Source organism: Nicotiana tomentosiformis, chromosome 8 (assembly GCF_000390325.3).
Source record: "Nicotiana tomentosiformis chromosome 8, ASM39032v3, whole genome shotgun sequence".
In the NCBI taxonomy this organism is placed as follows: domain Eukaryota; kingdom Viridiplantae; phylum Streptophyta; class Magnoliopsida; order Solanales; family Solanaceae; genus Nicotiana; species Nicotiana tomentosiformis.
Window position 1 is genome coordinate 90755978 of NC_090819.1, and position 11932 is coordinate 90767909.

General features: G+C 37.7%; 1 long non-coding RNA gene across 2 annotated transcripts; it reads left to right on the forward strand.

Annotated features, from left to right (window-relative positions):
• The first annotated feature begins 488 nt into the window (after positions 1-488).
• LOC117280171 (uncharacterized) lies at positions 489-9400 on the forward strand. 2 transcript variants are annotated; one of them, XR_004510657.2, is made up of 4 exons: positions 489-662; positions 4603-5437; positions 6997-7061; positions 9221-9400. It is a non-coding gene; the product is annotated as an uncharacterized lncRNA (long non-coding RNA). The 2 variants fall into 2 exon arrangements; XR_011410460.1 differs by lacking the exon at positions 9221-9400 and having other exon boundaries at positions 6997-7223.
• The last annotated feature ends 2532 nt before the right edge of the window (positions 9401-11932 follow it).

Below are 11932 nucleotides of genomic sequence, written 5' to 3' on the forward strand. Positions count from 1 at the left end.
CATTTGGTACTTTCTCTTGAGTTGTCTTTCAAGTGTTTCATATCTTTGTGCTAAGTAAATGTATATCAGACTCCTCACATGTGTTTGAAGTACCGATTATAGAGTTAAGTGGAACTTATCCTACGAAGACGAACTGGTAGCTATTGTTGACAAATAAGTAAGAAGTTACGGTCAAACAAAATTGTGTTCGTAAAAGTCTTATGAAGAAACCATATAGTTAAAAAATCTACATGGGTAGTTGGAAAAGATATGCAAGTGAAGTATCCTCATCTATTTTAGTCTACTGGTACGTACATCAGTTAAATTTGGGAACCAAATTTAATAAAGTGGGGAGGATGTAATACCCCAATATTTTTAAATTAGGACATAGTGAAAATTTAACAAATAATTTAAGTTTTAAAAAAGGAACAAACTAATAAAAAAAAAAGGAAAGAGTGGAAACAAAAAGGGCCGAAGCCCATTAGACACACAATCTGCCCAAGGATAAAAGCAAAAGGGATTTGGGGGAAGGGAAAGAACCTACGGAAAAGAACGGAAGAAAAAAAAAAACGCAGAGAAGGGGAAAAAGAGAGAAGAAGAAGAAGAAAAAAGAAGAGGAAAGAGGCTAGCAATCTGGTGCTGCATGATTGTTGTTCCTAGCTACTATTATTTCAGATTTCCAGGTATATTTTGTTATCCCATTGATATGGGTATATTTAGTTTATTTTGGGTTGAGTTAAATAGTGAGTTGATTTTCAATTGAATTGGATACAAGAATACACATGAGCAAGATCAATTCCTTCATTCTAAGTAATTAAATAATATCCTATTAGATAATCTCTTGTAGAGATTGTGAGTGCTTGCAAAGTACTATGTGAAATAGACAAAAATATTGATTTTCCAAAAACACAATTTTTTTTTGCCTACTTATAACGATAAACAAAGAAAATATAAACTAGGTTCTATCCCTTTTAGTACTACCTAAATGATTAACAAATAATCAATATTCATATTCTAGAGGAATTAAACAGGAAAATTATTTAAATGTGACAGGGTTGGACCAATTACGTACGCTGCTAGTTTCAGAAGTTGATATATAGATTGGTTTTGTAATAATATAGGTTGTTGAAGAATTTGAACCAAGTGCTCGCAAGTAACAAGTTCAATATTTGATACGAGTACTGTGAGTAGTAATCATACCATAATTTATGTTTTCATAACCTGCATAGTTTATACGTTATTTTGAAAATAAAATATGTTATCGAATATTTGGAATTGCATGTGGGACAGGTCCTTTACTTGATATGGTACTGAATAATTTACTGGAGATGTTTACCGTTATTTAAAATGTTAATATTTTACTGTTACTTTAGATATGGTTACCATTACAAAAATAGATTTACATGATTTGATAAGAATTGATATGCCCTTTATTATTTTAAAAATGCTTTCTTATGAATATTTACTGGTTACAAGAAAAAGTATAAATGGGAGGAGACTTTGAAGAATCCCGTAGCTAACGGCGGGTTCGTTAGGGTACACCTTTGTCATGACCCAATTCCATCTTAGGTTGTGATGGCGCCCAACACCATTGTTAGGTAGGCCAACACTGATCAAACTAATGGTTTTCCATTTAAATAAAATACTAAGTGGATAACATTTCCTCAGTTGTTAAAGAGATTTAGAAATTTGTGAATATGACATAATTATACGGAAGCAAACGAGTACAAATCATAATCATGTAAACAAATCCAAAATTATAAGTCTACTAGTGTGTGTGTCAAGACCTGGTATCATAAGTATGTGGGCAATCTAGTAGAATATACAAAAGGACACTAGCCTACTGTCTGAAATGAAATAGACAGAAAAACAAATACAATACAAGTGAGACTCCTGCTGCTGCAGAACGGCTCGTAAGGCAGCTCACCGTGAAGTCTCGAGATGGGGATCAAATTTGCGCACCAAACTGGTAACCTGATGCACCAGCCTCAGATCATGTATAATTAAGTACATATGTGTAGTGTGAGTACATAAATAATATGTACCTAGTAAGTATCTAGTCTAACCTCGAAGAAGTAGTGACGATGGTTCGACTCCGACACTTACTAGGGCAAATAACATGATAATATAAAATTCTAATTAAGCATGATGTATAACAATAAGACTCGGAACAAGAAATAACTGAACAAGTCTTCAGAAATATTTAAGAACATGAATCACTCCCTTCCTTTAAAACTTATGATCACACAAATAATGAATTTATACCGATTATGAAAGGAACTTCCAGTTATATTATCATACACGAATATCACCGAGGACGTTCGGCCCGATCCAATATAAATATAAATTGTGCACTGCCGAGAGTCAAACGACGCGAACCATAGATGCATCTATTGCCCCACTCACGAATCATACATGCGATGCGGTCAAATATAAATTTATCAATAAATCATAACCCTTCCTTGATTCTTTTAAAAATAAAGACAAGTCGACTTGAAGCTTTTAAATCCTTAAAGAAATCCTCAACTCAGTTCCATTTGATACAGTTAACAAATATAATCAAATAAATGTGTCCACAAGCATGGTGTAAACCAAAAACTACCCGGACATAAAAGGAATAGTAGCTACATACGAACTCTCGTCACTTCGTGCGTACGTAGCCCCCACAAATATCAACACATATTAATTAAGTTCACCTATGGGGTAAGTTCCCTCGTACAAGGTTAGAAAAGAGACTTAGCTCGTCTCAAGGCTTACTTCCCAACTCAAGAATGCGCTCAAACCTCCAAATTTGATGCCAAACGAATCAGAACTAGCCAAACATTATATAAATCGATCAATCTATTGCCCAAAAGTTCATATCTCCAATATTAAAGTGATTACCCAAACAAAATTGCAAGATTCCTAAAATTCACACCCGGGCCCACATGCCCGGATTCCAGAAAGTTTTGAAGAAAGTTATTACCCATAACCTTAGGAACATAATATATGATTTTCATTAAGTTTCATAATCATTTTCATGGTAAAATCTCATTTTTATTAAACCCTAGATGTTTCATCTCAACCCATGATTTCTACCAATTTTCATGTGCAAAAATCTACCAATAATATATGTACTAAACTCATATTTAGAATAAATTACTTACCTCACCAAGCTAGGTCGAAATCCCCTCCTTAGAAGCTCTCAAATCGCCCAAGAGTGGAAGAAAATGTGAAAACTGGTCCTAACCCGTAATAAATGAGGCTCACTGCCTCCAGCGGTTTCCACACCTGCGGTCATAGGGCCGCACCTGTGCCCTCGCTTCTGCGGACAAGGGTCCGCTACTGTGGAATTCACTAGGCTGACTGGGACCACTTCTGCGGATGGGTACCGCTTCTACGGAGAATGGGCAGCATCTGCGGAACCTAGGGTGCCCTCCTTTGGCCGCTTCTACGAGGCTTGGCCCACACCCGCAAGCTCGCACATGCGGTTGACCAAGCGCAGGTGCGGTTTTGACAGATCTTGTGCATCAGCTGTTATTCCAAATTCTCATCTTAGTCTAAGCCTCATCCGATTGACACTCGGGACCCCCAGGGCCCCGCCCGAACATACCAACAAGTTTGGGATCATAAAACGGACTCGCTCGAACTCTTAGAATGCCCGAAAGAACAACAAAACTAAGAATCGCACCCCAAAACCAATTGAATTAAACTTAAGAACTTCAAGTTCTTCAATTTACTTCCAATGCGCCGAAACATACTTAAACTACTCGAAATGACACCAAATTTTACGTGCAAGTCTTAAATGACATTACGGAACTATTCCTGGTCTCAGAATTTCGTTTGGACCTCGATGTCGTCAAAATCCGCTCCAAACCAAATTTAAAGAACTTTTAAAACCTTCAAGAACCAACTTTCACTATTAGGCGCCGAAACGCTCCCGGTTCATCCAAAACCCGATCCGAACATACGCCAAAGTCTAAAATCATCATACGAACCTATTGGAACCGTCAAATCTCTATTCCGAGGTCGTTTACTCTAAATGTTGACCAAAGTCAAACTTGGCCTTTTAAGCCAACCTGAAGGAACCAAGTGTTCCGATTTCAACCCGAACCATTCCAAATCCCAAACTAACCATTCCCGCAAGTCATAAAAAACTGTAAAAACATGTACGGGAAGTCTTATTTAGGGGAACGAGGTTCTAGAAAGCAAAATAACCGATCAGTTCGTTACAACCTTCTATTTACTAATTACCGAGTACAGTTAGAGCCCTCGCTAATGGGAAGATTGAACTAGCATACAATTACAGTTTTTCCTCGAGTAGGGACCTACAGTTATATTTAACTCCTCTTACGAAGGGGTCCACACAGTGATACAGATTACATGATCCTTTTCTGGAAACCTCCCAAATATAAAGATTTGCTATGATACAGTATTTACCGATTTTATTAGTGAATTGAGAAATTGATTTTGTTACAGGAAACACATGATGAGACTGATTATTATTAACGTTTTAAAAAGGGCATTTTATTTTGTGATTATTATACAAGCATGTTTTATGACTTGTCCCTTATTAAAAACGGTTGTGGTTAAGTATTATTACTCACTAAGCTAGCGACTCACTCCCCGCTATTATTTTTACAGAGACAGGAGTAGACGTATGCAAGAATTCCGTTAATTTGAGTACACGAGTTAGCAGTTCCTGGTGAGCCCCGCATTTATTCACGTGGGCAAAGATTGTTATTTATTTATTATAGTCTCTTTCTTGAAACTCTTAGAGTCGCTCCATAGTCATTTTTATGAGTATCATAAGTAATCTTTTATTGATATAGACTTGTGATTCGTATTACACTTTCCTATCGTATACTTAGAGATGAAGTTAGTATTATTGTGTTGGAAATATTTCGTGAATGGGGATTATAACTTGTTTGGTCGATATAGGTTGGTTGTGTTGTTGATTTCTAAGACATGTTTATTTTTGGATAGTCCTAAAACAGGAAAAACTCTGTCCGATTTTCTGTAAATTATCGATGAGGCTTACTTGGGAGAACTTGCTCCTAAGTGCCGGTCAAGATCCTAAATTGGGTCGTGACAGGTCCGGGGGCCTCGGGTGAGTTTCGGATGGTTAACGGATCAAATTTTGACTTAAAACCACTGATGGAACTTTTGCTTTTGGTATTTTTTGCACCTGTGGAGGTTTGATCGCAGGTATGAAGCTGCATGTGCGCATCAGCCATCACAGAAGTGGAGCGAGCCTCGCAAATGCGAGCCTGCAGAAGCGGCTCCAGTGGAGGCTTGGAGAAAACACATAAGAGGTTGAAATCTCGCACCTGCGAGACCACAGAAGCGAATAAGTGAGTCACAGGTGTGGAACCCCTGGACAGTATACATTTCGAAGGGGTTCCGAGTTTTGCCATTTTTGGACCTTCAAGCATGTTTTTTGGGGCGGTTTTCAGAGAGAATTCAAGGGAAACTTGAGGTAAGTCACTTGTGATCATTTCTGCTCCATAATATTTAATTATCATCGAATAATCCGACTAGATTACATGATTTTGAGGTTTAAATCGGGGATTTGAAATTAGGGATTTGGAAATAAGATTTGATGATTTGGAGGTCGAGTTGAGGTCGGATTGTGGTAAAATCAGTGTGGTTAGACTCGTGGTTGAATGGGCTATCGGACTTTGTAACATTTACTGGGTTCCGAGACGTGGACGCCACAAGCGATTTTTGAGCTAAATTTCGGATTTTATTGGAAAACTAGTATTTCCTAATGGAATTAATTCCAATAAATTTTGTTGATTGAATCGAATAATTTTTGGCTAGATTCGAGCTGTTTGGAAACTAATTCACGAGGCAAGGGCCTAGCGTAGTAAAGAATTATACGGTTTGAGGTAAGTAACACTTCTAAACTTGGTTCTGAGGGTATAATCCCCGTATTTGTGTTATATGAATTGTTTGGAGGTGACGCACACAATAGTTGACGAGCTTGTGGACGTGCACCATTGAAATTGTGACTTGAATAAATTCTGTGAAGTTGTAAAAAAAATTAAAGAATCATGTTATTATCTGAACATTTTCCACGTGTTAGGGAAATTGAGCTGAGGCTTTATTAAAGATCATGTTTAGGCTACGTGCCAATATTTTGGGGCCCATGGGGTCGTGTTGCTGTTGAATTAATTGTTTAAAAAATATACATTTCACACTCAGTCATATTCGACCATTGTGAGGATATTTATGGGATCGAGTTGCACGCCGCAACAGGATATATTGACTTTATATATATTATCAATAAATGGATCGGGGCTTCCCGCCTGCAGCAGGCCAAAATGGCTTTATACATTATTATTATATGGATCGGGGTTGCCCGCCTACAGCAGGCCTTATAGGCTTTACTATTTTATGGATCGGGGCTGCCCGCCTGCAGCAGGCCTTATAGGATTTGTTATTATACGGATCGGGACTACCCGCCTGTAGTAGGCCATATAGGCTTTATATCATGCTTGGGGTGAAGGAGCCCTTCCGGAGTCTGTACACACCCCCAGTGAGCGCAGATGGTTATATATATTCGGGATGGATTTTCGCAGGGCATGGACTTGCCTTACTTATTTATATTGTAATGATTTTACCTGAACATGGATCTTGTCCGTATCATTTACATTTGGGGATAAATTACCCCAGGGCTGGATTGGCCTTATACGGTACTGAGTGACTAACTTTCAGTCGATGTGTATTTATATATGGGTTGGAACACCCTTGGGATGGATTGGCCATAAACAGTACCGAGTGACCGAATAATTGGTGACCTATATTTACTTGAGGTCTTTCTACTGAGATGTCATATTCCTCATATCATGCAGTATTGATCTATTTCACTTGTACTGAGTTTAACTATTAAACTTGAAAGCATGCCTACATTTTTGTACAATTATTTATACTGGACTGTACCTGCGGAGCTCGTCACTACTTTCAGCCCAGAGGTTAGTCTTGTTACGTATTGAGTTAGTTGTACTCATACTACACTCTGCACCTCGTGTGCAGATCCAGGTGCTCCCGGATACGACGGCTGCTAGATTTCGAAGTTAATTCTGTTGGCAACTATCAAGGTAGTTGCTTGACGTCCGCAGACTGGATTCCTTTTCTATTTAGTTATTATATTGTTCTATATTTTTCAGACAATGATTTTTGTCCGTCAGACTTTGTATTTATATTAGATGCTCATGTACTAGTGACACCGGGTTTTGGGAGTGTTATATTTGAAACTGTGAGTTTCTTCCGCTCAATTTAGTTATTTTGTTTTTAAACATAAACGATATGGTGGTTTATTAATATTGTTGGCTTGCCTAGTATTGATATAGGCACCATCACGACAGGTGAGATTTTGGGTCGTGACATGGAGGCACTTAGTATTTGCGCCTAGAAGCCTGTGACTTGTTTCCACCAGGTTTTGGGAGTTTGTAAATTATGGATTTGCAGTTTTATATTTATATATCATGTGTTGAGATTGGAGTTCAATTTATTTTTTATTTATTTTGTAAATTATTAGGCTTACCTAGTCTGAGAGACTAAGTGCCATCACGACGTCCTACGGAGGAAAAAATGGGGTCGTGACACACCCCTTATAAACTCTCTGTGAAAATTGACCCCGACTTTTGTTGGGTACTATCCTACCAACGATAATTTTCACTCACTATTTAGTGTGGATTAGACGTGGATCGGAACGCAAAGTAGTAGAGGGCTTACCTTTTGCGAATGCGACCGTACTCACGCGAATGTGAAGGTTTAGGGGATTCTGGGGTGAGGCAGGTTGTAACTCTGCCCGAATGCGAAGGGTAGGGGGTTAAGCCTTCGCGAACGCAAGGGTTACATCATGAATGCGTAGGCCTGTTGGGCTACTATGCATCGCAATCGCGTCAGGTGCTTCGCGAACACGAAGAGTACCTGACCCCTAGTGATTTAAACATTTCAAAATCGGGATTTCTCTTCATTTTTCATTATTTTCAAGTATGAGCTTGCCCTAGAGGTGATTTGGAAGAGGTTTTTCATCCCAACTTTATAGGTTAGTAGATTTTAACTTATTTCATTAAAAATTTATAATCACCCATTGATTTTGACCCTTAATCAAAGCTTTTTCATGGTAGAAATTAGGGATTTAGGTAAAAATTGGAGATTTTGAAAAATTAAGATTTAGACCTCAAATTGAGGTCGAATTTTGAAACTAATGACAAAACCGAGATCGGGGGTGAACAAAAATTGGGTTTTGGTCTGAATTTCGGGTTTTAACCAAGCGGGCCCGGGGTTGACCTTTGTTGACTTTTTCCCATAACATTTAAGATTGAATCTTTTTCACTCTGAGGTAGTTTCTAAAGCCTATTTTGAATTATTTGAACTATATTTGGCTAGATTTGATTGGTTTGGAGGCTAATTCTAGAGGAAAATCCGTGATTGAGCATTGATTTGGTTGTGGAGTGAGGTAAGTGTCGTGATTAACCTTGACTTGAGAGATTAGAACTTGTTGGTTTATTTGCTACGTGATTATGCGTGGGAATGACGTATATACGAGGTGATGAGTGCATATGCGTTGTTATGAGGTTAAAGCATGCGGGTGAGAATTGTTTCTTTGTTCTAAATTGTTCATTTTACTTTGTTCTCCATGCTTAGGTTAGATTATCATTTTTAATTATTCGTCTCATATTTATTATTTATTTTGAAGATTTTGGAAATTTTTGAAAGTTGAGTTTGATATCATGGACTATAATTGAAGTGAAATTGTTTTCCGCCTTGTATTTATTATTTGGATTTGTATTGTTGATTGGTGAGGAAGAGGGAAAAACGCGAAGGGTATTGTCGTGCCTTATTTGCATTCATTATCATATATTGAGAGGTTGAGAGGATTAAAGCATGAAGGGTGATGTCGTGCCTGAGAGTAAAAGCACAAAGGGTGATGTCGTGCCATTTTATTATTATATTACATGGTGACAACGAGAGTAAAAGACCGAAGGGTGATGCCGTGCCATCTTTATTTCATTACATTATTTAATTTTAGGTTTTTGTGATTTACTTGGTTATACTGTTGCTTATTTCAGAAGATGCTATTTGGTGATTTCCTACTTTCCATTTTCATGATATTACCCCTTTCGTATGTCCCCTCCCTGTTAATATCTTATCGGTCTACTTGTCATAGCCTCGTCACTACCTCGTCGAGCACTTATGAAGTATATTGTGTTAGTTGTACTCATGCTACACTTCTGCACTTCTTGTGCAGATACTGGTATTGATTCCAGTGGTGTTTAGAGGTGCATCTGCTCGGATCGTATTTTCTTCGGAGACTTGAGGTAGAGCTGCTGGCGTTCGCAGAACTTGAAGTCCTCTTCCACTTTCTATCTTTACTATTTATCTCATTCGAACAATTGTATTTATTTCAAACTGTACTTGTAGATTTCTAGTCGCTCATGTACTTGTGACTCCAGATTCTGGGAGTAGATAGTATCGCGTTACTTTTATTCACACTGTGTTAAATTCTGACTTTATTTCTCGTTAGATGTCATTACTTTATGTTAATTGTTAGAAATTCGTTAAATACTTTATTAACGTCGGTGTAACGACCCGACAGATCATTTTGAGTATTACCACCCTGTTTCCCCATTTACTGCTTATTATATGTTCAGATATAATTATGAGACTTATCGGGGAGGTTTCAGAATGAATTGGAACACTTAGTTCCAAGAATTAAGGTTTAAGTTGAAATATTTGACCAGATGGCGAATTATGTGTAAACGACCCCAAAATAGAGTTTTGATGATTCAAATAGCTCCGTATGGTGATTTTGGACTTAGGAGCGTGTTCGGAAAATTATTTGGAAGTCCGTAGCTAAATTAGGCTTGAAATGGCTAAAATAGAAATTTAAGTTTGGAAGTTTGACCGGGGAGTTGATATTTTAATATCGGGGTCGGAATCTAGTTCTGAAAATTTTTATAGCGTTGTTATGTCATTTATGACTTGTGTGCAAAATTTGAGGTCAATTGGAATTGATTTGATAGGTTTCGACATTAAATGTAGAAGTTGGAAATTCTTAAGTTCCTTAAGCTTGAATTAATGTATGATTCCTGGTTCTAGCATTGTTTGACGTGATTTGAAGTTTCGACTAAGTTCATATGATGTTTTAGGACTTGTTGGTATGATTTGACAGGTCCCGAGGGGCTTAGGTATATTTTTGGATCATTGAGAGACTAGTAAAGTTAAGAAATTTGGGAGTTTCCTCATTGTTAATATTTGGTCAAGACGACCTCTTTTCAGTATTTTGAGTGCGCGAGCAGGTCCGTAGCGTATTTTATGATTGAAATTCATATATGGTATGTGTCCGGGAGGTTTTGGGCGAGTTTCGAATGGCTAACAGAACAAAATTTCGACTTAAACAGATGCTGAAAATTTCTGTTGCTGGAAAAATCGGGGTCATGAAAATCGTGGTCATGAAAATCGAGGTCAAGAAAATCGAGGTCATGAAAATCGAGGCTGGAGAAAATCGAGGTCATAAAAATCGAGGCTGAAGAAAATCAAGGTCATAAAAATAGAGGCTGGAGAAAAATCGAGGTCATTAAAATCGAGGCTAGAGAAAATCAAGGTCATAAAAATAAAGGCTGGAGAAAAATCGAGGTCAAAAAAATCGAGGCTGGAAAAAATCGAGGTCATAAAAATCGAGGTCATGAAAATTGAGGCCAGGCTGAACAGAAACTTTAAGTTATAAGATAAGGGGGTTTCGTCCCATTTTTCCATTTTTGACAAATTAGAGCTTGGGGAGAGGCGATTTTTGAGAGATTCTCAAGGAAAAATATCGGGGTAAGTGATTTTAACTCGGATTTGGTCAATATACACGAATATAACATTGTTTCATCATTTAATTAGTGTTTTGAGATGGAAATTTGGGAAAAATGAGAAAGAGTTCTTGGACAAGAATTTTGAGGTTTTGAATGGGATTTTGTTATCGAATTTGAGTAAAATTAGTATGGTTAGACTCGTTAGTGAATGGGCTTTCTGATTTTGTAACTTTTGTCCGGTTCCGAGACGTGATTTTTGAGCTAAATTTAAGATTTTGTTGGAAAATTAATATTTTGTTATGGAATAAATTACAATAAATTTATTGAATGAATAGAATTATTTGTGGCAAGATTCGAGGCATTTGGTGGCCAATTCATGAGGAAAAGACATTGCAGAATAAAGAATTACACGGCTTGAGGTAAGTAACTCTTATAATCTTGGAGCTGAGGGTATGAATACTGAATATGCGTATTATGTGAATTGTTTGGAGGTGACACACATGCTAGGTGACGAGCGTGTGGGCGTGCAATATAGAAATTGTGACGTAATTGGTTCCGTGAAATTTTGTAGTCAAATAATCTTGGCATTTTCTATGTAGTTTTATGTGTTAAAGAAATTGAGCTGAGAATCATATTAAAAATCATGCTGAGTCTATGTGTTAGTATTATTGAGACCCACAGAGGTCATATTACTATGAATTATTTGTTTAAAATGAAATTTGATACTCAGTCATGTTCATTCATTTCATATCATCTGTCAGTCTCTGTTGCTATATATTGATTCATCATATTGGCTTATTATAGTACGTGAGTTGTCCGTGCGGATCCAGATATTGATACTATAACGCGTGAGTTGTCCGTGCAGATTATAGCGCTTGCGATGAAGGAGCCCCTCCGGAGTCTGTACACACCCCCAATGAGCGCAGGTACCTTTTGAGTGCGAGTGCCGAGTGTGAAAGCTGAGCGATTGGGAGGATTGAGTGACTGTGAGGGCTGAGTAACGAGGAGGACTGTAACGATCCGGCTGGTCATTTTGAGAGTAATAGCCCCGATCCCCTATTTACTGCTTCTCCCCGGGAGGTTTCAGTTTTGGTTTTTGGAGTGTTTTGGGACACTTAGTCCCTAAATGGAGGTTTAAGTCTCAGTATTTTTACCGTAGTCGA